General features: G+C 42.9%; 1 protein-coding gene and 1 long non-coding RNA gene across 6 annotated transcripts in view; one reads left to right on the top strand and one right to left on the bottom strand.

The window, feature by feature from the left end:
• LOC128327597 (uncharacterized) overlaps positions 1 to 13,430 on the top strand; it is a 199,389-nt gene extending 185,959 nt beyond the window's left edge. Inside the window, exons 2-3 of the long non-coding RNA XR_008308696.1 lie at positions 11,583 to 11,691; positions 13,075 to 13,430. This is a non-coding gene — a long non-coding RNA (uncharacterized LOC128327597). The remainder of the gene's footprint in view (positions 1 to 11,582; positions 11,692 to 13,074) is intronic.
• The window catches only part of LRRC4C (leucine rich repeat containing 4C), a 1,145,515-nt gene that overhangs the window by 1,005,825 nt on the left and 114,329 nt on the right, over positions 1 to 25,361 (bottom strand). The gene's annotated exons all lie outside the window — the stretch shown is intronic.

The following is a 25,361-nucleotide window of genomic DNA, read 5'->3' as shown; positions in this document are numbered from 1 at the left end:
TTTTAAAAGGTGTGGTCATTAGGCTCTGGGTTTTCGTGCATACAAAAAGCCTACTGAGGCAATAAAAGAACCAAATCATTGCAGCATATTTGCAGTAATATCAAGCTGAAAACTTATAGGTACATGATCGATTAATCAGGATGGAAGAGGCACCTTTTAAAAGTGGTGATTCTCTTTATTTAGCAGGGGGAGAGCAACTGGCCCTATCCATTCCAGCACAGCATCCCTCCAGTGGCTGTTGCTGGTGTCTATCTTGTGTTTCTTTTTTAGATTGTGAGATCCTTGGGGACAGGGAGCCATTTTATTTATTTATATCTATGTAAACCACTTTGGGAACTTTTGTTGAAAAGTGGTATATAAATATTAATCATATTCTCCATTCCCTGGAGATGGTATACCTTGTCTGAGCTCTAAAAGACCACTGTCAATGTGAACACAAGAATCAATGTGAACAATGTGAACACTGTGAAAACAATGTGAACACTGTCAACACAAGAATCTTCCAGGGGGGTCACCATCTTGGTTCTAAAAGAGCCACACCATACCAACATAAGTAGAGAAGACAGGTGTGCAAGAGGACTCATAGAGGTTGTGAGGTACAGTGGCTGCCCCTTGTCTCAGTATCTTGGGACATTTATTTATGATTATTTATTTAAAATATTTATACCCTGCCCCTCCAGTACACTGCTGCTCAGGTGACTCATAACAATAAGACAGACACAGATACAATAAAAGTAATACAATTAAATTTAAAAAAACCAAATTATTAGGTTCAAATTAAAAGAAGCAGCTAAAGAACCTACCAGATATAACAAAACAATAATGTAGTATTAAAAAGCCTCCTTAAAAACGTGTGTTTTCAGGTGTTTTTTAAAAACACTGAGGGAGGGAGCATGGCCAGGATCTTCAGGGATGTTCCAAAGCCAACGGGCCACAACCGAAAAGTCCCTGTCTCTAGTCCCCGCCAACCGGATCGCTGTTAGTGACGGGGTCATGAGCAGGGCCAGATAAGATGAGCGGAGGGCCCTGGCAGATTCATATGGATGAATGCAGTCCGACAGGTACCCCAGCCTCAAGCCATGTAGGGCTTTAAAGGTCAATACCAGCACCTTGAATTTAGCCTGGAAGCAGACCGGTAGCTAATGAAGCTGACGAAGGATGGGTGTAATACTCGTGAAGTGACTTGCACCCACGAGCAGCCTTGCTGCAGCGCTCTGAACCAGCTGAAGCTTCCAAACAGTCTTCAAGGGCAGTCCCATGTAGAGCGCATTGCAGTCGTCCAATCTGGATGTTACCAATGCATGAGTGACTGAGGTCAGGTCCGACTTCTTCAAGTAAGGTCGCAGCTGTGTACCGGCCATAGTTGATAAAAGGCGCTTCTGCACACTGCCGCCACCTGCACCTCCAAGGACAGTGTTGGGTCCAGAAGCACCCCCCAGCTACAGACTTTGTCTTTCAGAGGGAGCGTGACCGCTTCCAAGACCAGATTTACCTCCTTACTCAGATGATCAGTTCTACAACCCAGAGCACTTCCGTCTTATCTAGGTTGACATTTAAAAAGCATAGGCATTATTTCTAGAAAGGACCCAGCATCCCTGTCAAAAAATCAATAGAGTGTCACATTATGGCCATACTATTTCCATTGCTATTGAGCAATGTGTTCCATGTTTTCCACACACTGGAAAACAGATTTTTAATGTGAAATCCCCACAGCTTATTCATTCTCTCTCTTCACCCCTGCCTCTCTCTCATAATCAAAAAATAAGAAACCAACCAAATTCAAGCCCAGATTGTCAAAATTAGACTAAGCTTGTTTGTCCTTTGGCTTTTACAAGGGTAACTACACATGTAATTCTCTGATAATTTGATATTTAAACATGTTCAGAACGAACCAATCACATAAGACTTTTTAATCCTCGAGGGAAAATTCTCTGTGGAGAAAATGAATCAAATAAAAGGCCTGGAAAACAGATGAATTTCTAAAGTCAGATACACACAGAGAGAAGGCTGGAGGCTTGGGGGCGACACATTATCAAGACTCCATGAGCTGTTGATTTCTGCTTTCAAACCAGGGCTTTTCGTTAACAAACAGGACACGTCAAGGGCTTTATGAAAACATTTTCTTCTATTTGCAGCACGGAGAAGTCAAGTTATCATGGATTCCCCTCCAGTGAATGAACCAAGTCATTAAAGTGGCATTTGCATTGAAAGGCTTTTCACAGGGCTTTTTGTCAGGCCTTTCAAACAGGAATGGAATGAAATGAATGGGGGCCAGCTTACAAGTGATGCCTTGTTGTATATATGTGGGAGCAAACAGCCACCATTGTGGGCGCAGGTGGGAAAGAAAAATGAATGGACAATGAGGCTTGCTGAGAGGGACAATTTCATTATTGATGGACTCTCTGTGTAGCTTTAATGAGGTTTAGGACAACAGCAAGAGCCCCATAAATTAAGGGCTTTCCTTCTATTTTCAAAAATAAAAATCTAGAACAGTGAAAATGCTAGAACCAAGCATATATTGTGGTTGGTGAAGTATAATTTGCTGGACTAAGACTGGACCTTTCTCCTTATGGTGTGAAGTAGTATTATAGAGGAACTAATTAGTTTTGCAATAGATCCATTGAAGTCAACATGAATAGTCCAAAATGTTACTAGGCCTGAAAACCAAGCAAGGGTCCCATTAGAGAACTACACACACAATCAGTTCACAGAGCCATATTTTCATACATGCAAAAACTGATGGGGCTGCAATAATATGCAGAAAGTAGACAGAGACAGCTAGCAATGTTCAGGAATGTGCCTTTTCCTGTTCACTGTGATTACAGGGACAGAACATTAAAATAGCCTTCTTAGACTAGACAAAGGTCGATACAACCCAGTGGCAGTTGAAGGCCCCTGTGCACCAGAGAGAGGGTGATAAATGTGTGCACTTTCTCCTTGGTGCACACTGTCCTCCACTGCTTCAACCCCTTCAACCCCACCCCCCTCAAAAGCAGGGGACAGAAGGCCATCTTGCCACCTTGTCGGCACCCCAGTAATCTGCTGTCTGAGGCCACTGCCTCACCTTGCCTTATGGAAAAGCCATCCATTCCCTGCTCACTGGGCAAAGAGGCACCTTTTACCGTGGTGATTCTCTTTATTTAGCAGGGGGAGAGTAACTGGCCCTATCCACCCCCCAGCACAGAACTTCCAGTGACTGTTGCTGGTGTGTGTCTTATGTTTCTTTTTAGAATGTGAGCCCTTTGGGGACAGGGAACCATCTTATTTGTTTGTTATTTCTCTTTGTAAACCACCCTAAGCCATTACTGGAAGGGCGGTATAGAAATTGAATTATTATTATTATTATTATTATTATTATTATTATTATTATTATTATCCAACCCAGTGTTCTGTTTTCCAACAGCAATCAGCCCAGACGCCTCTAGATACTCACCTCACAAGCAAGGCAAGGCCTCTTTATGCTCTTAGAACATGGCTGCTCAACTTCGGCCCTTCTGCAGATGTTGGTCTACAACTCCCATAATCCCTGGCTATTGGCCACTGTGGCTGGGGAGTATGGGTGTTGTAGTCCAAAAACAGCTGGGGTGCCTTAGTTGAGAAGGCCTGGTTGCAGTGTATCTGTGAATAGGCTGGTTCACAGTACAAGTTGGCCAACCATCTCATGCATGTTCATTGCCAAGGAAAAGGCTGTTCGTGGGCTGGGGAAGCTGTCTGTGAGAGCAGTAGCTCTCTCAAGTCATTTGGTCTCCTGCTGGTGACTAGAGAATGTTGTCATATTTTCCTTTGTTATGGATTGAAATATGGCAAAAATAATCAAGAAATAAAATAATAATCCAGGAGACTAAAACCAGTGCTGATGCCTCAGTAATATTGCTGGGGAAGGACTCAGAACATATGGCTTCTTTCCTTATTCTTAAGCATAATAGCAGCATCAGCAGCAACATTTTGTTATCTGATGCCTCACTGACAATCTCTCTTCCCAGGTCTCCACAGTAAAAATCTTCCTTTCCTTTCCCTCTTGTTTTCTTTGTCCTGCTGCTTTTGCCCTTATGAATGAATGCACTGCTTAATTCACTAGGCAGTACCTTCAGGTTCTGTTGCCATTTGTAACATTTGCTACCTGCTGTCTCCTGTGCTTTAACCTGACAAAGCACTTGTGTGATGCAGTTTTCAAAGCATTAAACTATTGTCTTCTTTAAACCTTTTAAGATGGACATACAGCATCTTCTTGTCTGGGCAGGAAAAAAAATGCAGTCTGCCTTTAGGTAACAGGTACAATGTTTGGAAGAGATTGCATCAGAAGAATAGGATTTTTTCCCCTGATGTTATAAACACCAATTTTCAATGTCTAACTAGCTAGCAGTCCATAGAGTACAAGACCCATATAACTTCCCTTCTCTGACATGACACTTGATCAGGGGACAAAGTGTGAGCACAAGTTCGGCGCCATGAGGAAGGGAGCAGTGAGCGGGAGCTTTAAGAAAGAGGAGAGGAGGGCTGTACCTGCTCTCTGGCGCCCATGCAGCTTCCTGCTGGAGTGGCATATGTCCCAAGTACCTGGCACCTGTGCATGCATGGATGCCCCATGTGGGGAGGTGGAAAGCAGGAAAGGACCTGCTCTCCTCTTTCTTAAAGCTCCCACTCACCACTTCCCTCTCCATGGCACCAAACCTGTGCTCGAACCTCAGATCATGCATACCTTTAGTGGGGAACCTCCCCCAACTGGGAGACAAAGTGGACAAATCAGGGGTAAGATGGGGTTGAGACCCCAGGAAAGCTGTGCACCAAAAGAACCAGGTAACCCAACTCAGCATGCATATCATGATTCAAAGACACAGCCCTGCCTTCATCTTGTGACTTTGAGTGGTCCTTGGATGACTGCCAGTCATAGGAATATAACAGCCCTGCTGGATCAGGCCCAAGACCCATCCAGTCCAGCATCCTGTTCTACACAGTGGTCCACCAGATGTTTCTGAGAAGAACGTTGGCAAGAGGTGAGGGCATGCCCTCTCTCCTGCTGTTGCTCCCCAGAAACTGGTATTTAGAGGCATCGTGCCTCCAAGACTGGAGGTGGCCTATAGGCACCAGACTAGTAGCCATTGATCGACCTGTCAGCCATGAATTTCTCTAAGCCACTTTTAAAGAGATCCAAGCTGGGGGCCATCACCACATCCTGTGGCAGAGAATTCCATAGATTACTGATATGCTGTTTGAAAAGTACTTCCTTTTATTAGTCCTACATTTCCCAACCATCAGTTTCATGGGGTGACCTTTTTGTCTAGTGGTGTGTGTGTGTGTGTGTGTGTGTGTGTGTGTGTGTGTGTGTGTGTGAGAGAGAGAGAGAGCGAGAGAGAGAGCGAGAGAGAGAGCAATATCTCTACCCACTCTTTCTACTGCATGCATAATGTTATAGATCTCTATCATGTCTCCTCATAGTTGCTACTTTTCCAAACTAAAAAGCCCCAGATGCTGTAGCCCTGCCTCATAAGGATGGTGCTCCAGTCTATTCATCCTGGTTGCCCTCTTTGGCACATTTTCCAATTCTACAATGTCCTTCTTGAGATATGATGACCAGAACAGCACAGTATTCCAAATGTGGTCCAACCATAGATTTGTATAAGGGTATTATAATATTAGAATTTATATTTTCAGTCCCCTTCCTAATGATACCTAGCATGGAATTGGCCTTTTTTTGCAGCTGCCACACACTGAGATCCTCTTGGAGTTCCTCACAAACTGTTTTGGATTTCACCACCCTAAATAGTATTGTGTCATCTGCAAATTTGGCCACTTCACTGCTTACCCCAACTTCTAGATTACACAAAAATACACAAGTAGGGTTATATTCACCTTCTGGTCATGCTGAGTGTTTCCTTACTGATAAATGGGGACTGCTTCTGTGCCTCCCCACACACTTCCCCACTAAACTGTATGCCAATCTGTTTCAATATCTGTTTGCCAACCCCTGTTTGCAAAGATCCCCTTGCCTGAGACTTGTCTTCAAGAGCTGCTTCCAAACTGAGCCACTTCAGGAATGTTTTCCCTCCCACAAACTGTGTACTATGCCAGATTAACCCATTAGCAAAGGTAGCAAATGCTACGGGTCCTACATTTTCTAGGGCCCACCATGGCTTGACGCCTGCCTCTCTCTCTTGCAGAGCAGCCTGGAGAAATCTCTGCAGCCAGGCACTGTCTGCAAGCTGCTGCTGTTATCTTATCTGGCTCTGCAAGAGCTTGTTGATCGAGCTAATCATGAGCAGAGGGGGTGGGGACCCTGGGCTTCCTGAGCAGGCATTGAAACAATGCTACTTTGCAGAAGCATCATTTTTCAATCATTAATTCATATTTCAAAATGTAAGCAAAAAAGGAGGTGGATGCATATGAGGGATATTTTGTGAAATGGGGAGATATCTGGCATAAAATCACTTTGTGTGTCTGTGATTCTGCTGGTGACTGTGACTGATGGTTACTTTGCTTATATTATTAAATCCTAGTAAGAAGTTGGGATGACTCCATATATACCATCCTGTTGTCTAGTTTGAAATGGCATTAGTGGTTGTATATGTATTGGCTAAGGCTAGTAGGCAACTTCTCTTTCTGTTTGGCATAAATGGCATTGAATGGGATGCATTTATTGGAGACATGTGGCTAAATGTCAGCATAAATATGAATATGTTATATGCACATCATGCATATATGTGTTTTGTCATGACACTTGTATCCTGCCCTTCCTTTAAGAGGCTCAGTGTGCATGATTCTTTCTTCCTACTTTTATTCTGACTACAGTCCTGTGAGGTGGGTTAGGATAAAAACTTTTGCTGTAAACTATTGTTGTGGTTGCTTAATTGGTTAAATGCCTGCCAATAAACAGTAAACTTGGTCTAATAATTAACAACCTATAACTACATAGCCACCCCCAGTGTTCTGTCTAACAGGGATTCCCAGATGTTGGGTCAAAACAGATTGAACAATCTCACTCTAATGAGCATTGAACATGAACTTCTGCATGAAATAGACATTTCCAGTATCATCAAGAAAGTTGCTCATGCTAAATCTAGAAAATGTAACTTTTAAATTGTTGTTTTCTTACTTTTGACATATGAAATTGATACCTACATGTAAATAATAGTATTACTGAAGTGTCAGACATTTGTCGTATTATGTGGCTGTATAGAAAATGAAAAAAATTGAATCACCTCACTATGCAAGTAAATAATTTTTGTTTTAGTATTTATGTGCATTTTTAAAATTCAGGGCCCCTTCATAACATATGCTATAGGCCCCACACTAGCTTAATCCAGCCCTGGCTGTTTGACTCACCTGGAACTAATCTCTCACCCAAACAACTGCCCAGTCAAATCACAAACCTCTAGCCAGCCAGAAATCAAACACTAGAAGAGATTAGCCCTAACAAACTAGCTTGTCCTTTCCCCCTTGTTTTCTTGTGGATTTATTCAGTTATATAATTGCTTGCTTTCTTCCTTAGGAGAGAAATCAAAAGCTTCCTGCCTGGTCTCAGCCTTTCCTTCAAGAGCTGCTTCTAAAAGTAGAGATCCCCCAGTACCACCAGAGAGGCATGTAAACAACTGAAAAAGACTGCTTTAAGCAGCAGAGCCATCCAAGGGAAGCGGTGGTCTAATTAACTCTGCCTTAGCAGCAGCCATAAAAACCAGCAGTGTGCTCCAAGCAGCTCTTGTGCTGCTACACCAAGCAATTGTGTGTATCTGCTCAGGGCTAGCCATAGTCCTGGCTCTGCTGCTCTCTCCTTTTAGCTGCCTGAGGTCTGTTCTCTGCCATATCGCTGCCTAGGCAGAAACCCAGCACCAGCTTGATGGAAGCTGATACCCGATGTAGAAAAAGCCATACACACCTCTGCACAAGGCCTGCTCCCTGGGCCAGATCTGATGCCATCCCGACCCTTCTGTTCCAAGCCCTTCCTAAACAAATAGAGAACCACCAATTTATTCATACTGGGCTTCCAGATACCTAGAAGGTTAACTTACGAAGGATTGACTTGCAAGTGGTATATTTACTTTGGGGTTCTCAGCAGCAAGGCTGATTTTGAATTTTCACTTTAAAAATTGGTGGTTCTGTATTTGTTTACCATTGTTAAGTGTTTGTACATTTTTAATATACATTGTCTACATCTATGTTTTTGAAGAGAATGTGTATTACATATTTATTTTCATGTTACATTTTTACTACATGATATTTGGAAGTATTGCATACTTCCACCATTTATAAATCAGTTTTTAATGCTCCATGCATACTTTTTAAAGAATTCATACTTTAAAGAATTATTTAAATCTTCAGGCTGTTGTATGGTGGTGGGTTCTTGTTGGGTCCACTTTCATACTGATGACACCTCCTGATGACCTCTCCCAGCAGTTTCATGTAAATGTTAAACAGCATGGGGGCATTACTGAGCCTTGCTCAGACCAAGGAGCCGAGCAAAATCCCCCAGAACCATCTTCTGGAATCTCCCCCCAAGAAAGGGCAAGAACCATTCCAATGTGCTACCTCAATCCCTATAACCTGAGAGGTAGTCTAGAAGAAGCCCATGGTCAATAGTATTGAATACTGGTGAGAGGTTCAGCAGGACCAAATGGGGCACCCTCCCCCTTTCTAGTTCCTGGAGTACATCATGCACCAAGGCAGTTTCAGTCCCAATCTCAGGGTGAAAGCCAGATTGAAAAGGGTCTAGATAATTCATAGCATCCCTTTGCAGCTGCACAGACACCACACACTCTTATCACCATGCTTAAAAAGGGAAGATTTGAAACTAGCCTATAGTTATCAAAGTTGGTGGAATCAAGGGACAGCTTATCACCACCTGCTTGAGGCTCAATGGGATTTTGCCTTCCCTTAGTGAAGCATTAGTAATTGGTTTCAACCACCTACCTATTCCTTCCCTGACATGAAACGCAAACATCCAGAGCACATGTTTTCGCCCGCACACTGCCTAAGATGTTGTCCACTTCCTCAGGCTGCACTAACTGAAAAGAATCCAACATAATGGCTGCTGAGGCACAACTCCTGAAACTGCCAACATCCTGAAGTCGAAATCGGCACAGATACGAGCAACTTTATTTGCAAAGTGACATGCAAACTGGTCACAGCAGGCTGCTCATGTTCTTCCCACATCACCCAGGGGCGTTTGTGAAACAGTGACTTCGCCATATGATACAGCTCCACTGACCTACACTGGGAAGATGCAATGGAGGTGTGTGTGTGTGTGGGGGGGGGGAGTTTCTTCCCACTCACACTGCCACAGAGTAGCCCCTGCTCTAGCCCATGTTTGGTCAGATTCATTATGAGTCTTCGTCCAGCATTGCTCTAGCCATCATCTGAGTTGATGAAGGAACAAGGAGTAGAACAGGCTCCACCAAGCCAGAGAGGGCATTTAGGAGCGAACATATCAATAGTCCAGGCTGTCTCCATATTCCGGAGATTCACCAGGGCCTGAACAAAGTCACCAGTTATGGACACTGAAAACTCCCCAAGGGCTATCTGGAAACTGAGAAGATCCATAAGCCTTAGGGGGCGGACCATTCTAATTGGTCCACCACCCCTGCAGAGGTTGGTTGAAGAAGTCAAACTAAGCCCCACCAGAGGATGATCTGTCCATAACAAAGGAGTTATGTCAGACTCCTCAGATTCACGATAGATGACTGCAACTCCTCTTCCCCGACCCTCAAGGTGGGGCTGCTGTAGGATCATGAAACCTGGAGGGCATTGCTGGGAGAGACCCACTCCACCGAGCTCACCCAACCAGGTCTCAGTCACACATACCAAGTCACTATGCTCATCTACAATTAAATCCTTGATGTGAGATGTTTTTGCATTTACTGACTTGGCATTCAACAGCAGAACCCTAACCCTTGAGATAGTGTTCCCAGAACTCTCTGGAGCTACAGAATTAGGAGAAGAGCCAGAAAAAGGAATCAAATTGCCTAGACCATTTCCCCTTGTAATAGCCTGCCCAACTCCCACCACTATATCTTCCTCTGCCCGTCACCCAAGAAATAGCTGGCCCCAGAATACCCCCAGTTCCCTGCTCTCCCAGGCACATGCAAGAAGAAAAAAAAAAGCAAAAAAACCCGAACACAAAATAACCCAACAGGTGGGCAGAGTTTAAAAAGGCAGAGTTCAATTAACAGTACAAGGACTGTACTCACAGGAAAAGAAACATACTCCAAGGCCAACCAAAGGCAAAGTCCCCTGCCCCCAGAGCACTTGGAAGTGGGTTTCTGCATGTAGCATTATGTGTAGCTTGCTGTGCAGGGCTGCATGGAGAGGCATGTTTTTACCGCTATCCTCCTTGCAGATCCCAAGTGTTCCCCAGCAAATTCTGCTCTTCTTCAGTTTCTGTACTCCAGTCTATGAGCCCCAGGCTAAGTGCCAAAGGCCAAGATCCCTTTGCCTCTTGCCCTTTGGCTTGCTCCTTTGGCAAGGTGCGTCCCGTAAGTATTATTAACTGCAGGGGGAAGGGTAGAATGAGCTCACTGAACCTTCCAGGTGGCAGAAGACACCCAAGACCTTCCCAAGTCAGCTTTCTCCCCGGTGGTGCTTTGGAAGAACTAGCATTCATTCTCTCTCACACTCACTCTCTTTCTCCCCTCCAGCACTTTGGTGCTGGAGGGAGGAGAGAGAGAAAAAGAAAAAGAGGGCAGCTTTGGTGTTTGCAAAGCATTGTACTGAGCGGTGATAAGTGACCAGCCAACAGAAGTGCTGCTGCTGCTACTGGATGCTAACTCCATGCTGCCTTCCCAGGGTGTAGGCAGTGGCAAGGCTGCATGTAGCATGGAGGCAGTAGTGACGGCAGGTCCTTGGCTGGCTAGACTTTTGTTGCTGTGCATTGCAATGCTGTGCAAACACCATCACAGTGTGTTCTTTCTCACTGCCTCTCTCTCTCCTCCCCCAAGCATCAAAGCACTAGAGGGGAGGAAAAGAGTGAGAAACCGAGTGAAAGAGTGCATGTTGGTGTTTAGAAAGCACTGTAGTGGGTAATGACGAGAGGCTAGCTGGTGAAGGAGATGGTTTTGCAAGTTCGATGCTACTGCCACAGAGCACCCCCAGAAGCCTGGTGGTGAGAAGGAATACAAATACAATGAATATACCACTTCCCAAAGCAGTTTACATAGATATATAAACAAACAAACAAACAAACAAAATGGCTCCCTGACCGCAATCTAAAAAGAAAAAGAAACATAAGATAGAGACCAGCAACAGCCACTGGAGGGATGCTGTGCTGAGGATGGAAGGTGGCAGCATTTGCACTAGTGAAGGAAGAACCTAAGGAAGAGGAAAAATACAATGAAAAAGTATGGGTTAAGATAATTAAGACAACATTTGTTAGCCTTGATAAACCAGCTTGAGGGTGGGGGATAGAAGAGGAGGTGGCATGTTGTATTTACCACTGAGCCTACTAAACTTGGTTATAATCCATTTCTGTCAGTACAGTACTTTGGTAAAGGGAACTGTTATTCATGGGTTTAAATTAAAATGTTTAATTATTTAAAGACATGTAGGCATTGATTATCAGATTTCATTTTCCCCCCTTTTTGGTTGTATTTTTCCAGAATTTGTCCTTGACAACAAATAAAGTGAGACGATGAGGATCATTCCAGCTGAAATAACAAGCTTCTTTGGAGCTTGAAAATACAAGCAGCCATCAGCATCTTCTGCTAAGTGAGTGAGACAGAGATTGGTTCTGCCAGACACTTTGCATCATTAACTTTACAAGTTACAAGGTTTTTTTTTGCAAACAAGTCACCAAGGCTTTCATATTCTTTATTTCTTTTCTTCCACTATTCCCTCATGGTATGGAAAGGATCGAAATTCATAAGTATGCATGCTGCAATCATCTCTTAGCACTGCAGGATTTGCCTGCAACTATCTAAAAATTGCTTATAGTTGGCAAAAGGTCTTCAGACTCATCTTCCCACTTGTATCTGAAACACCACTTGGGCAAATTTATAATTTTCAGTCAACCTGGTACTGGAGCAAAGGAACAAGACCTAAGCAAACATCATTGCTTAGTCTCAGCTAGCTAACAATGATGGCAGACATAATGAGTGGCACACAGTAGATATAATATTGTAAGTACTTCAGCATTCCACATCAGACAGCCACACTATCCTCTGAAGGATTCACACCCCAAGCCCCAGCCCTCACAGGCCCAAAAGGGTCCTCTTCAAATTCTGAATATAAAGGCTATATGAGACAGAGTTTTAACTTGTTTTAACTTGTTTAACTTGTTTTATGCTATTGTTAACCGCCCAGAGATGAAAGTTTGGGGCAGTGTAAAAATTTAAATAAATAAAGTGTTAGTTTATCAAAGTGGAGGGAGGAGAGCTAGTCTTAAGGTAGCAAGCCTGACTTGTTCCCTTTGCTAGGCAGGGTCCACCCTGCTTGCATATGAATGGGAGACTAGAAGTGTGAGCACTGGAAGCTATTTCCCTCAGGATATGGAGCTGCTCTGGGAAGAGCAGAAGGTTTCAAGTTCCCTCTCTGGCTTCTTCAAGATAGGGTTGAGAGAGATTCCTGCCTGAAACCTTGGAGAAGCCGCTGCCAGTCTGTGACAACAATACTGATGAGCTAGATAAGATAGACCAATGGTCTGACTCATAAGGCAGCTTCCTATGTTCCTTTGTAAAGTGGTAGTTTATCAAAGATGGCCAAAGTCTGTCATGCATCCTAGGATCTGAGGCACATGAAATGACATTTGGATACTGGAGTGAGCTACTTAGATGTTTGGCATCAACCCAGCTCCTAATGATAATATCTTGAAGTCATTATCTTGAATGATAACAGCTTCAATATAATGATAATATCTTGAAGATATTATCATTAACCTAATGATAATTTCTTGAAGCTAGCCTTGAAGGCTAATATATTGTTTCCTGATCTCTGATATGTTGGTTCTATTTTGGTTTACCCTTTGCTTTTTGCCCATTTAGACTATGTTTGAGCTTGGAAAGGTTAGACCAAATCGTTTGACCCTGGAGCTGGCTTAAAGCTGTGGGAGGAAATTACTGAAAAGGATTTTTATTCTTTGACCTTTTTTTGCAGCCTCGAGGCAACTGAAATATTAAAGGAGGATCATCTACCTGCATCTCGTAGCATGTTTACCAGTCGATACACATCTGAGCAGTTGTACTACAAAAGCTCCACAGTGAATTAGTCCAGCAAAGGAACAGAGCAGAGCTCAAGTTCATGCCTTGCATTCACCCCCGAACTGCTTTTTTCTGCTATGGTGAGGATTTCAGAACATTTCCTTTCTTACTTCAGCTATAATGATGGAAAGCATGTTCATCTGTTTTTGTTCTTTTTACCATCTCCTGCTCCAGTCTTAAAAAAGACATGGCATCATTTAATAGAAAAGTACAGCATAATAGTTTAGAAGAATAACCTTTGTGGGAGTCATGCCATGCTAGAAGGAGGTACAACCTTGAAATGGTTCATAAAAAAAAATCCCAAACAACAAAAGGGAAGATGGCCATAATTTTTCTAACTTCTCACAAAAAACAAACACTTTATATTTTCTCCTCTCCCAATCTGTACTTCTGGGTCAGAGAGGAAATCATAGGTAGGCCACCACCCCACTACTACAACCCCCTACTAAAAGAGAAATATATTGATTTTTTAAAAAGGCATCCTTCAGCCATGTACTGTATCTAAGTCATTGCTTTTACCATTGTACCAAGGAAAATATTTGAGAATTATACAGTATAAGCATTAGATCAGACGTGTAACTACCGGTAGGGCAGGCAGGGCACGTGCCCTAGGCGCCAGGTGAAGAGGGCGCAAAAGTGCCTGCCATGCCCTACCCACGCCTGGCTCCCCCACCACCACAAAACAACAAAAAAATTTTTTTCCAATTTCCCCCCCCAAATTGAATCGGTGGGTGCCTAGCGGGCCAGCGTCTCCGGCGCCCCATCCCCCACGCAGGCACAGCAGCCAGCACCCTCGCAACTTACTCACGAGAAAGATCTCCAGGCTGGGCGGGGCTGCGCGCGGCTGGGGCAGCTTGTTAGTTATTGCAGTGGGCGCTCACTGGATGGCGGCGCCCCCCTGCTGGCCAGTTCAATGAATCAATGCTGTGCCGCACATGCTCCTTGCATGACCACGTGGATCAGGTCTTGGAAGGAGAGAGAGAGCGAGCAGCAACTGCTGTGCTGGCCTGGCTATGGGTCAGGCGTTCGCGCTGTGCCTGTGTTGCTGCTTGTTAGACAACAGTACTGCTTGCTTCCTCGTGTGTGCCTAACTCATTTACAAGTAAGTAAAATAAGCTACTGTTTTAAAAGATGATCACTGACTCTGCTTTCCGATCATGTAGTGTGTGCTTCTGTTCTGGATTCCCCCCGCCCTCACCCAAATGTAAAGACTAAGAGTTCTTGGAGGGTCAGTGAGGTCTGGGCTGGGGTGTGCTGCTTGAATTGGGGTCTGGGGTGGGTGGGTGGGTGGATCACACACTTAAATTTCTGCCTTTAATTTGGTTGCCTCCCTCCAAACGGAAGCTGAAGTGGGGAGAGGTTTCTTCATTTTCTGCAGCGCTCAAGCAAGCAAGCCCTCCCTGCCTTGGGTGTGTGTGTTTTGGTGCTACTTAGGGCAGACAAAATCCACTGTAAGTCCTTGTTCTTCATCTTCTGGGTGCAGAGCGCTGTGTGTATGTGTGTGTGTCCCACTGTTGCTTCCCCCAGCGCCTTCCTTAGTAAGAGAGGCGCTACTTCCTTAGCCGTGTGTGTTTTCCCCTCCACGTTGCTTTTCCCAGTGCCTTCCTCAGCCCTGTGTGTGTGTGTGTTTTCACCTCCACGTTGCTTTCCCCAGCGCCTTCCTTAGCCCTGTGTGTGTTTTCCCCTCCACGTTGCTTTTCCAGCGCCTTCCTTAGCCCTGTCTGTGTGTGTTTTCCCCTCCATGTTGCTTTTCCCAGCGCCTTCCTCAGCCCTGTGTGTGTGTATTGTCCCCTCCACGTTGCTTTCCCCAGCGCCTTCCTTAGTAAGAGGGGCACTGCTTCCTTAGCCCTGTTTTTGTTTGTTCTCCCCCCACCCCCCAGGAAAGCATCGGTTCCTCACCCCAAAGTTTTGACTACGCAGTGATTTTCTTGGGAGCTGAGGGGAAGAAGGCAAGAAGCTGGGGGCCCCAATCCCAAGCAGCTATTGGGGCAGCTGTGCAAGGAAGGGAGTGGCAGCAGGTAGGCTCCCCACCCTGAGCTACCGCACCGAAATGATAAGGCAAGGTTTCCTATTTCTGTGCTGCCAACACACAGCAGAGAAAGATGAACTCACAACTCTTTCCTGCTCTGTCTGCTGTTGTCCCAAACAATAATCTCATGATACTCAAGCTTTTATGTAACTTTTCTGTGTTGTTAGATTTACATAGCTTTTAGGTGGAACAGCTTTGTCTCTTTTACCCATTGTATGCTTAGAAGCATATCTACAGGTGAAACTCGGAAAATTAGAATATCGTGCAAAAGTCCATTAATTTCAGTAATGCAAATTAAAAGGTGAAACTGATATATGAGACAGACGCATTACATGCAAAGCGAGATAAGTCAAGCCTTAATTTGTTATAATTGTGATGATCATGGCGTACAGCTCATGAAAACCCCAAATCCACAATCTCAGAAAATTAGAATATTACATGGAACCAAGAAGACAAGGATTGAAGAATAGAACAATATCGGACCTCTGAAAAGTATACAGTGTACTGTGCTTGATTGGCCAGCAAACTCGCCTGACCTGACCCCATAGAGAATCTATGGGGCATTGCCAAGAGAAGGATGAGAGACATGAGACCAAACAATGCAGAATTGCTGAAGGCCGCTAATGAAGCATCCTGGTCTTCCATAATACCTCATCAGTGCCACAGGCTGATAGCATCCATGCCACGCCGCATTGAGGCAGTAATTGCTGCAAAAGGGGCCCAAACCAAGTACTGAATACATATGCATGCTTATACTTTTCAGAGGTCCGATATTGTTCTATTCTTCAATCCTTGTCTTCTTGGTTCCATGTAATATTCTAATTTTCTGAGATTGTGGATTTGAGGTTTTCATGAGCTGTACGCCATGATCATCACAATTATAACAAATTAAGGCTTGACTTATCTCGCTTTGCATGTAATGCATCTGTCTCATATATCAGTTTCACCTTTTAATTTGCATTACTGAAATTAATGGACTTTTGCACAATATTCTAATTTTCCGAGTTTCACCTGTATTTCTTTGCCCATGATTTGGGAAGCCCTTCAACTAAAGCAGGGGTTCCAAATCTGTGGCACTCCAGATGTTGCTGCACTACAACTCCCATCATCCCTAGCTATACTTTTTGTGGCTGGGATGATGGGAGTTGTAGTTCAGCAATGTCTGGGGTACCACAGGTAGGGAACTCCTGAACTATGGTAAAGTTATCTGAAAGATGGGTGTCAGATGGGGGGGGCGCAATTTCAGTGCTTGCCCTAGGCGCTATTTTCCCTAGATACGCCTCTGCATTAGATGTTTAAAAACCACAGCAACCCAAACTCAAAACTAATTTGAGTTAAAGCCTGAAAAGGTGATCAAGGTTGCCAACTTCTGATTTCCAAAAAAATGAACCAATAAGTTGGTTCAGTATTTGATACCAGGTAGACTAAGAATGAAGCAAGCTGAACCAGAAGCAGGCTAAGAGACGAAGTCACAGAACAGTTTTGTCGATCTGGCATGTGGCCAGAGTGAAATCTTATCACTCTGGACTCTGGTAGAAACATGGACTCTGGTATAATCTAGAGTTTACTGGGTTTTTGGAACACAATACTGTTTATCTGTGGGTTGGACTAGTAAAATAATAAGTGGTTCACAAATCTGGCTGTGGGTGGCAGTGGAGCCAATCATACATTGCCTATCAGTCTTCTGCACATTGAGCAAAGGAGCATAGGATTGTGCTGGAAATGCATCTGGCTGTGCATACAGTCACACACGATACCAATTCTGATCCAAGACAAGTCAACAAAATTCAAACTCTGTCAAATGTTAAAGCCTCCTAAAGGCATGTACAAGCCTGCACACAATTTTCCAAATAAATTGCTATTCAAGCCACTTGCAAGATCATGTTGTTTATATTCACTGAAGAAAAACTATAATACTTGTGAAGGTGAAGCTGGAAATCTGGTTAGTGTGGATGTATTTTGCATATCAATAAATCTAACTCTGTGCTCCATCATAATTAGGAAAAAGCCTAGTAGCCAATAGAGAATTTTCATAATATATCAGCAGACATGGCACCATAACATTCTCTCAGATTACGTTGTCAATCATTAAACCTAGTAAGGGCAAGAAACCTATTGCCTACAGTGGCCTTGTCAATGTACAAATCCCAAGGACTATTTATGAGCTGCAGAGGCCAAGAGCAGAAGAAGATAGAGTGAGTACTTAATCAGGTCAAAAGCAATCTATCCCCACCCCCGCCGCCTTTACTTGCAAACTGCATTTTGGGAGAAAAAGAAAATGGCTTCTTAATTTAAAAAAGTGCACCATCTTTATTACTGTAATGAATAAAAGGTAGGAATAATTGTTTATTTCCTGTTCTGCAATGTTGTTGTTGTTTACAAATTAGCCTGGCTAAAACTTTGATTTCCTTTGCCAGTTTTGCTAACTAGTTTCTGTTCGGTCACAGCATTTATATCATCAGAGCTTTGGAATAAATTCACTAAAAGCAGTCTAACTACACAGTTTCAAAGAAAATCATGGAGGCGTAGCTGCAGCTGAACCCCTGGAATTTCCAAAATAACTCGATTTTTTTTAAAAAAGTCATGATTTTGGGTCCCACCCCCTACTTGCTTATTTTTGAACATTGGTGGCTAGTGAAGAAGCAAGTAGCCTTCTTCCTAAAGTTATTATATTAGAATACTGCCGTTAAGGAAAATATGCCAAATGTAACTCCTAATCTTGCCCGATAATGTACTTGCATAGGTGTTCCAAATTACATGTTTCTGAATATGTTTTGATACTAATTTATAGAGATTCAAGAATGGTGTCCATTAGACCGGTCAAAATTATCTCTCCTCCCTCCACATACTCTGAAATTTTTAGGGGGAGTATATGAGGGGGAAGAAATTCTGAGGAATATTCCTCAGAATATTCTTCCAAATATTCTCAAAATTCCTCTTCAACAGAGCAGCTGACATTTTTTCAGCTCAGAAATGACTCCCCCACCTCCCCAGCATGAGCCCCATTCAGGAAAAGAAAATAAAGAAAAAGGGATAGTGGACACCCACCACTGAGGGGGACAAAAACAACTGAGGCTTCTTAGATTGCTCTTGCTCTGTATAAAGAACAAGAGAATCACTCCACAAGCAGCTGATAGCATCTATTTCATTTTATAACCATGTTTATGAACACGTTTATGAATGGATGTGCTCAGGAACTGTGGACACACTTAGATTCATAAATGCAGATTGGGGTCTTACACTCAGCACATGCTCATAGTAAACAGTAATAACAAGTAACAAGTAACAACAAGTAACAAGTGTTTACAATTCAATAACTAATAGAACAGAAGGTGGAAATTGCCAAGAAGTCCAACGTCAAGAAAGATAAAGACCTAATGAAGGAACTTAATTGGGAATTTCAGAAAGCTGTTAGTAGAGACAAGGTGCAGTACTATGATGACATATGTAAAGAACTTGACAGGGCAGAGGGGGGAAGGCAAGTTTTCCAGAAGATCTCTGAACTCAGAAGGAGGTTGCAACCTTGAATTGGTATGTTAAAGGATGCCAAAGGATGATTCAGAGAAGGATGATGAATAAAGGATGATTCAGAGAAGATCAAATAGAGATGGAAGGAATATACTAAAAATCTGTAGAGCAGGGACATCAACATCCAAGATACTCTAGAAGATTGAGAGGAGAGCTGATCTTGTGGTAGCAAGCATGACTTTTCCCCTTAGCTAAGCAGGGTCTACCCTGGTTGCATATGAATGGGAGACTAGAAGTAAGATATTCCCCTCAGGGGATGGAGCCGCTCTGGGAAGAGCAGAAGGATCCAAGTTCCCTCCTTGGCTTCTCCACGACAGGCCTGAGAGAGATTCCTACCTGCAGCCTTAGAGAAGCCGCTGCCAGTCTGTGAAGACAATACTGAGCTAGATAGGCCAATAGTTTGACTCAGTATATGGCAGCTTCCTATGTAAGATATTCCCTACTTGCAAGAACCTCTAGCGTGGGAAGATGAAGTTAGATCAGTACTCCAGTCATTACCAAGTCAGAAGGCTACAGGAATTGATGGAATAGCTATAGAAATATGGCAAACTATGCCAGCAAATTTGGAGAATGACATGGTGGCCAATATACTGGAAGAGGTCCGTATACATACCAATTCCAAAGAAAGGAGACTTAACAGATCGTGCACAATATCCTTAATTTCACATGCTAGCAAAATAATGATCAGGATCTCCCAACACAGATTAGAGCCTTACGTGGAAAGAGAAATCCCGGATGTTCCAGCTGCTTTCAGAAAAGGCCAAGGAACAAAAGATTATTGCTGATGCACACTGGATAATTGAGAAAGTCAAAGAATACCCCAAAAAAATCTTTATATGTTTTATTGACTACAGAAAAGCCTTTCATTGTGTCGACCATGTCAAGTTTAAAGCCACAAACGGCTTAGGTCCGGGTTACCTTAGAGAGCGTGTTTTGCATGATCCCCACTGCCCATTGAGGTCATCTGAGGAGGTCCATCTCCAGTTACCACCAGTATGTCTGGTGGCAACTCAAAGGCTTCTCTGTAGCTACTCCTGGGCTGTGGAATGCACTCCCAGCAGAAATCTGTAGTTTGAATTCATTGTTGGCCTTCAGGAAAGCCCTTAAAAACTATCTGGCCTGGTCTTCCAGGGTTTTTAAACTGTTTTAATGTTTTAATTGTTAATGGTTTCATGCTGTTTTTAAATTGTTCTGTAAGGATTGTTTTTAAAGGACTGGTTTGTGGGTTTTATTTTTGTTGTTGTGCACCACCCAGAGCCATTGGGATGGGGCGAACTACAAATGAAATAAATAAATAAATAAATAGTTGTGGAATATCCTTAGGAAAATGGGCACCCCAGAACATCTTATTGTTCTCATGAGAAACCTAGACACAGGACAGGAAGCCACAGTCCAAACAGAACATGGTGAAACAGACGGTTCCAGATTGGCAAAGGCGTAAGACAAGGCTGTATACTTTCTCCTTATTTATTCAACTTATATGCTGAACATATACTGAGGGAAGCTGGATTGGAAAAAGGTGAGTGTGGTTTTAAAGTTGGAGGAAGAAACATCAATAAGTTGTGCTACTCTGATTACCACTCTGATAGCTGAGAATGCAGATGATCTGCAAGCTCTAGCAGTAAAAGTCAAGGAGCAGAGTGAAAAAATGGGACTACAATTAAATGTAAAGAAGATTAAACTATTAACAACGGGTATAGCAACCAGCCTCAGAACTGATAATGAAGACATTGAAGTGGTGGATAGCTTCTGCCTTTTAGTATTGACCGTCAATAATAAAAGATCCAGCAGTCAAGAAATACACTGCAGACTAGCACTTGGCAGGGCTGCAATGAAGGCTTTGTAAAGGATATTTCGATGTTATGACGTGTCTATGCCTACAAAGATTAGAATTGTTTAGACAATGGTTTTCCCCATTACACCCTATGGATGTGAAAGCTGGACTTTGAAGAAGCAGGGCAGAAAAAGTATTGACACTTTTGAACTTGGGTACTGGAGAAGACTTTTGAGGATACCATGGACAGCCAGGAAAACAAACAAATTGATCATAGAACAAATCAATCCAAAATTTTCACTTGAGGCACAAATGACCAGGCTTAAACTATCATACTTTCGACACATTATGCGAAAACCTAGCTCCCTTGAGAAGTCCATAATGCTGGGGAAAGTTGAAGGAAAGAGAACAAGAGGACGACCAGCAGCAAGGTGGATGGACTCGATTACGACAACAATGAATGTACCACTGAGAGGCCTTAAAGACCAAGTTGAAGACAAATAATCTTGGAGAGAATCTATCTATGTGCTCGCTAGATTCTTGATGAAACTTAATCAATCAACCCATCAACTTTCACAGTAGTTTCTTCAGGATTCTGAATTCTTTGATTAACCCTTCCAGATATTTTCACAAATGCTTGGGAAGGGTTAACAGTTTGTGTAACCTTTATCATCAAAGAGTGAAAGTATTAGGAGAGTGCATATGGTCTCATCCAAAAAAGTTAAAATGTTCTGTGAATGTAAATAACACAAGAAGTGAGCATTACTTATAAGCAGATTAGCTACAATTGTTCCTAGATTGCAGAATGGCCATCAGAATTTTGAGATCAGGAAAGATGTAGCAGAAAATGCATCTATGACCCACATTTCAGGTTTTGTGTATGTCATCCTTCCAATATGATGGGGAAATAAAGGGTCTTAGGTTGCTGGGTGAATGTATAGCAATTCTTTAACTAGTATCACATTTATATAGGAACAGCAATTACTCCTTGTGCTTGTGTTTTAAGGATTTGGAGATTGATGGTGATGAGGTACTTCCTTGACAAACAATTGGTGGTTGAAGTGTCTGAAGTATGGTAGTTTGAGCCTGGTCATTTGTGCCTGGATTGATTTGTTCTGTGATCCATTTGTTTGTTTTCCTGAATGTCCATGGTTCCTCAAAAGTCCTTTCCAGCAGCAAAGTTTAAAAGTGGCAATATTTTATCTATCTTGCTTCATTAACTGTGAAAGTTAATGCAAACAAAATCAATTGAAATTTGAACTGTTACTGGACAGGAGAGGCAACTCAGGGTTAATTACCCAGGTGACATTTTCTTCTTATACAAAAACATAATGAATGGCAGGATGCTGAGCTTGAACAGGGGGAAATCCATCTACTGATATAACAAGGAGGCTTTATATTTGTTTCTTGTGAAATATTCATGATATATTAAAGCTGATCTTCAATTTTTGTTTTCTTCTCCACAGGCTAATTTTCTTCTGTCCCCAGAACAAACAAATATTCACAATTATTCATTAGGCTGTTCCTGGTTTATCGCCTCCAATTGATGAAACAGAGAGGCAACCCCCCCCCACTTAAAAACACAATAAATTTTTAATTACTTGTTACAGTCATTTAAAATTACTTCAAGAAAACAACTGCTGTCTTTACAAGCAACCAGGCAAAAGAAAAGGAGGAAAAGAGTGAGGTCATGTAGTCACAATTTTCTTTTAGAAAAGGGCAGATCTTCACAGTCCAAACTGCAGTTTATGAAATTTACAACATCATTTTTGGGGTTCATTTCCAATCAAATTTGGAAAGTGGCGAGGAATCATGAAATGATTCATGGTGGAATCATTTCAAAAAAATGCCACCATAGTTTCCCAAGCTCAAATGTCAACTTAAAGAACAAGGCTTAATTTGCACAAGGTTTTACTTGTCGTTGGACAAAGTGAACAAGGAGAGAGGAGAAAATAATTGTCTGAATTCAGACAGTCACTGAGGCTGTTCTCACAACCAATCTAACCCAACCTGGGGCAGCCCAGCCAGGGTTAAGCTGGTCATTAGAAGCAGCAGGATCCTTGCGGATCCCTCTACTCCCCACCTGCCTAACCCACTTAAGGAACCTGGCCATTAGTCGAAGCTAAGGGTGCACTTGCACCTTTACCCTGGCTACCCACTATTGTGTGTCTCCTTGGGCTCATGGGTGGATAGAGTGCCTGTCTGATGGGGAAATCTCCAATGCAACATGTGTGTTACACATAGCATTGTGGAATATCTGGAGACCAGACCAACAAGTTCTGGCTCCAGATCCTTCCACCCTGTTCTGTGTCTCACTGAGCTGCACAAAGCAACGCTCACAGTTTGACAGTTCGGTCATCTGGGGGGAAGGTAGGTTGAGAGCAGCCAACCCTCCGCACCCTCCCAGCCCTTCCCCCGTGCCTTCCCAGAATTAATTGCACTAATAACCCATTGTATCTCCCATACAACTTTGTACATCTGCTTGCACTTACTCTGCAAATTTCTAAAGTATCAGTTAAAACCAAAACAAGAACTTTGTTAATGGCAAAGTATGGGTTGATTGTCAGACTGATTGATTATAAAGATGTATAGCCTGATCAAGACACATCTCAAGGCAAGCAATAATGTTACAATAAACACAATTTTTTTAAAAAAAACCAGCTATAAAGAATAAAACAGCAAACACCACAGCAGCTAAAGCAATAAGAAACTAAAAGGGCATTCTCACAATGATGCGGGGGTGAGAATGGCATGCTGTAGGGAAGGCAGGGTTGACCCTACCCCCCACCCACCCCAGATGACCTTTTGATGCACAGCTGTGTGCTCTCCATGCTGCTCCAAGCGGCATAGATCTCTGGAAGCTGGGAAAATGAGTCCCAGACCTCCAGGAATTCCAAGATGCACCAAGCAAGGAGCACAGTGCATTCAGGGATTCTCCCCCAATCTAGGCACCTATGTATGCACACATAAACACACATGCACACATACACATACATGACCGCGGACCTGAGTTAGAGGGTGCACTCGTGCCCTCTAACCAGGTTAAAGGCTGGGTTAAAAACCTAGGCTTCCAGGGGAGGCAGCACTAGGATTGGCCTCAGCGCTGCAAACATGCAGCGCAAACCATGTTGGGCTGTTCTAGCCTGGGTTGGGCTGCTCGTGGGCACAGCCATTAAAACTCATAGCTAAGAGATACAAAACAGAGAGGATTCACAGACCTGTCAGCCTACAGGCACAGGTGTTGTGTGGCCCCAACATCAGGTCAAAGTGAAACCCAGCCAATATTCCTGAGAAACCAGATAAAGCACATGACACTTCCAGACCCCCAATATAACTATGGAGGAATGAAAATGACCACTATTTCTTGAGCAAGTATTGAGCTGAGTGTGCACTATTTGTGCCATTTGAGAGCATAAAACAGTAGATGGCCTGCTTATATGAATAACAAGAAGTGAAGGAGAAACAAGTATAGAATAGGGATGTGCAAATTGATTCGGGTACAAATCTATTTGTACCCGAATCTAGCATTCAGGTGATTCGAAGACAAAACAAATCACCCCTGTGGTCCATTGGCTAGATTTCGGTACAAATTGAATCGTGCCTGATTCAATTTAAATCAAACCCATGGGGTGCAGGGTTCTGTTGTTTCTGAGGTGTTCTGAGTGTAGATTTTCTGGTAGCAAACAAGAATACAAACCATGAATCTACTCTCATTTGCTATCAGATAATACACACTCAGAACACCTCAGAAACAACAGAACCCAGTACCCCATGGGTTAGAAACCCATGGGGGTGGCAGGCACCCTCTGTTCACTACACTGCCACTCACTCTGGGCCACTCCAGCGCCCCCCAACTGCAATTATGGGGCTGCTGAAATCTACATAATTCCCTAGGGAGAAAAAAATTTAAATATGCTTAAACTTCAATAAATTACCAAAAATCAGCCCTATGCCCCAATCCTGTGAAAAAATTCTGGTAGCTTCCTTGCCCCACTTGGGCACTACCACCAACCCCACCCTGCTCTAGGCTACCCCTTTCCTCCCGATGTGAAGTGATACACCTCCATTATACCTTATGGGGGAAAACCTTAGATGCGTAAACTTCAACAATTCAGCAAAAATCAGCCCTTTGCCCAATTCCTCTGCAACTTGGGTGGTAGCCTCCACCCATTAGGCACTACCACCCCACCCCACTGTTTTGGCCCTGGGACCCATTTTATTGATCGGAATCAATTCAGATTCAGATTCAGATGAATTTGGATTTGAATCGAATCAGGAGTGATTTGGATGGGTCCGTTTTGGACCCACAAACAATCAGGGGTGTTTCGATTCAGATTCGAATCAAAACACCCAAAATCCGAATTGCACACCCCTAGTATAGAAGTTCTTGGAAACGCATAGAAACAGAATCCATATGGCACTTTAAGGTAGACCTTTGAAATGATGTTAAGGTGAGTACCTTTGCAACATATTACACTTTTAATTTCAATATTTTTTTTGAAAAAAATTTTTTTACTGGTATTTTAACTTAACCTGTTCAACTTTATTAGTCTTATAAACTATAACACTGTATCTGTTTCATTAATGTTGTAAGCAGTAGTGTACTGGAGGAACAGGGTATAAATATTTTTTAAATAAATAAATAAATTCCAAATACTAATTTGCAGTTCTACCATGTTTGGAGCTGGTATTTAATAGCAAGAGTATCTAATTTGAAATTCAGTTTCATCTCACCTGACAGCCCTATCCCATTCTTCTTTATTCTTTTAGAATATTAGTCTGAGACGCTCCGAAATTGCTTATATGTGTATTTGAAGGGGGGGTTGTACTTAGTGATAGGATTCAATCTGAA

Source organism: Hemicordylus capensis, chromosome 1 (genome assembly GCF_027244095.1).
Source record: "Hemicordylus capensis ecotype Gifberg chromosome 1, rHemCap1.1.pri, whole genome shotgun sequence".
NCBI classification, from domain to species: domain Eukaryota; kingdom Metazoa; phylum Chordata; class Lepidosauria; order Squamata; family Cordylidae; genus Hemicordylus; species Hemicordylus capensis.
The sequence above is the reverse complement of the archived record's forward strand: the minus strand, read 5'-3'. Positions and strand labels throughout refer to the sequence as shown.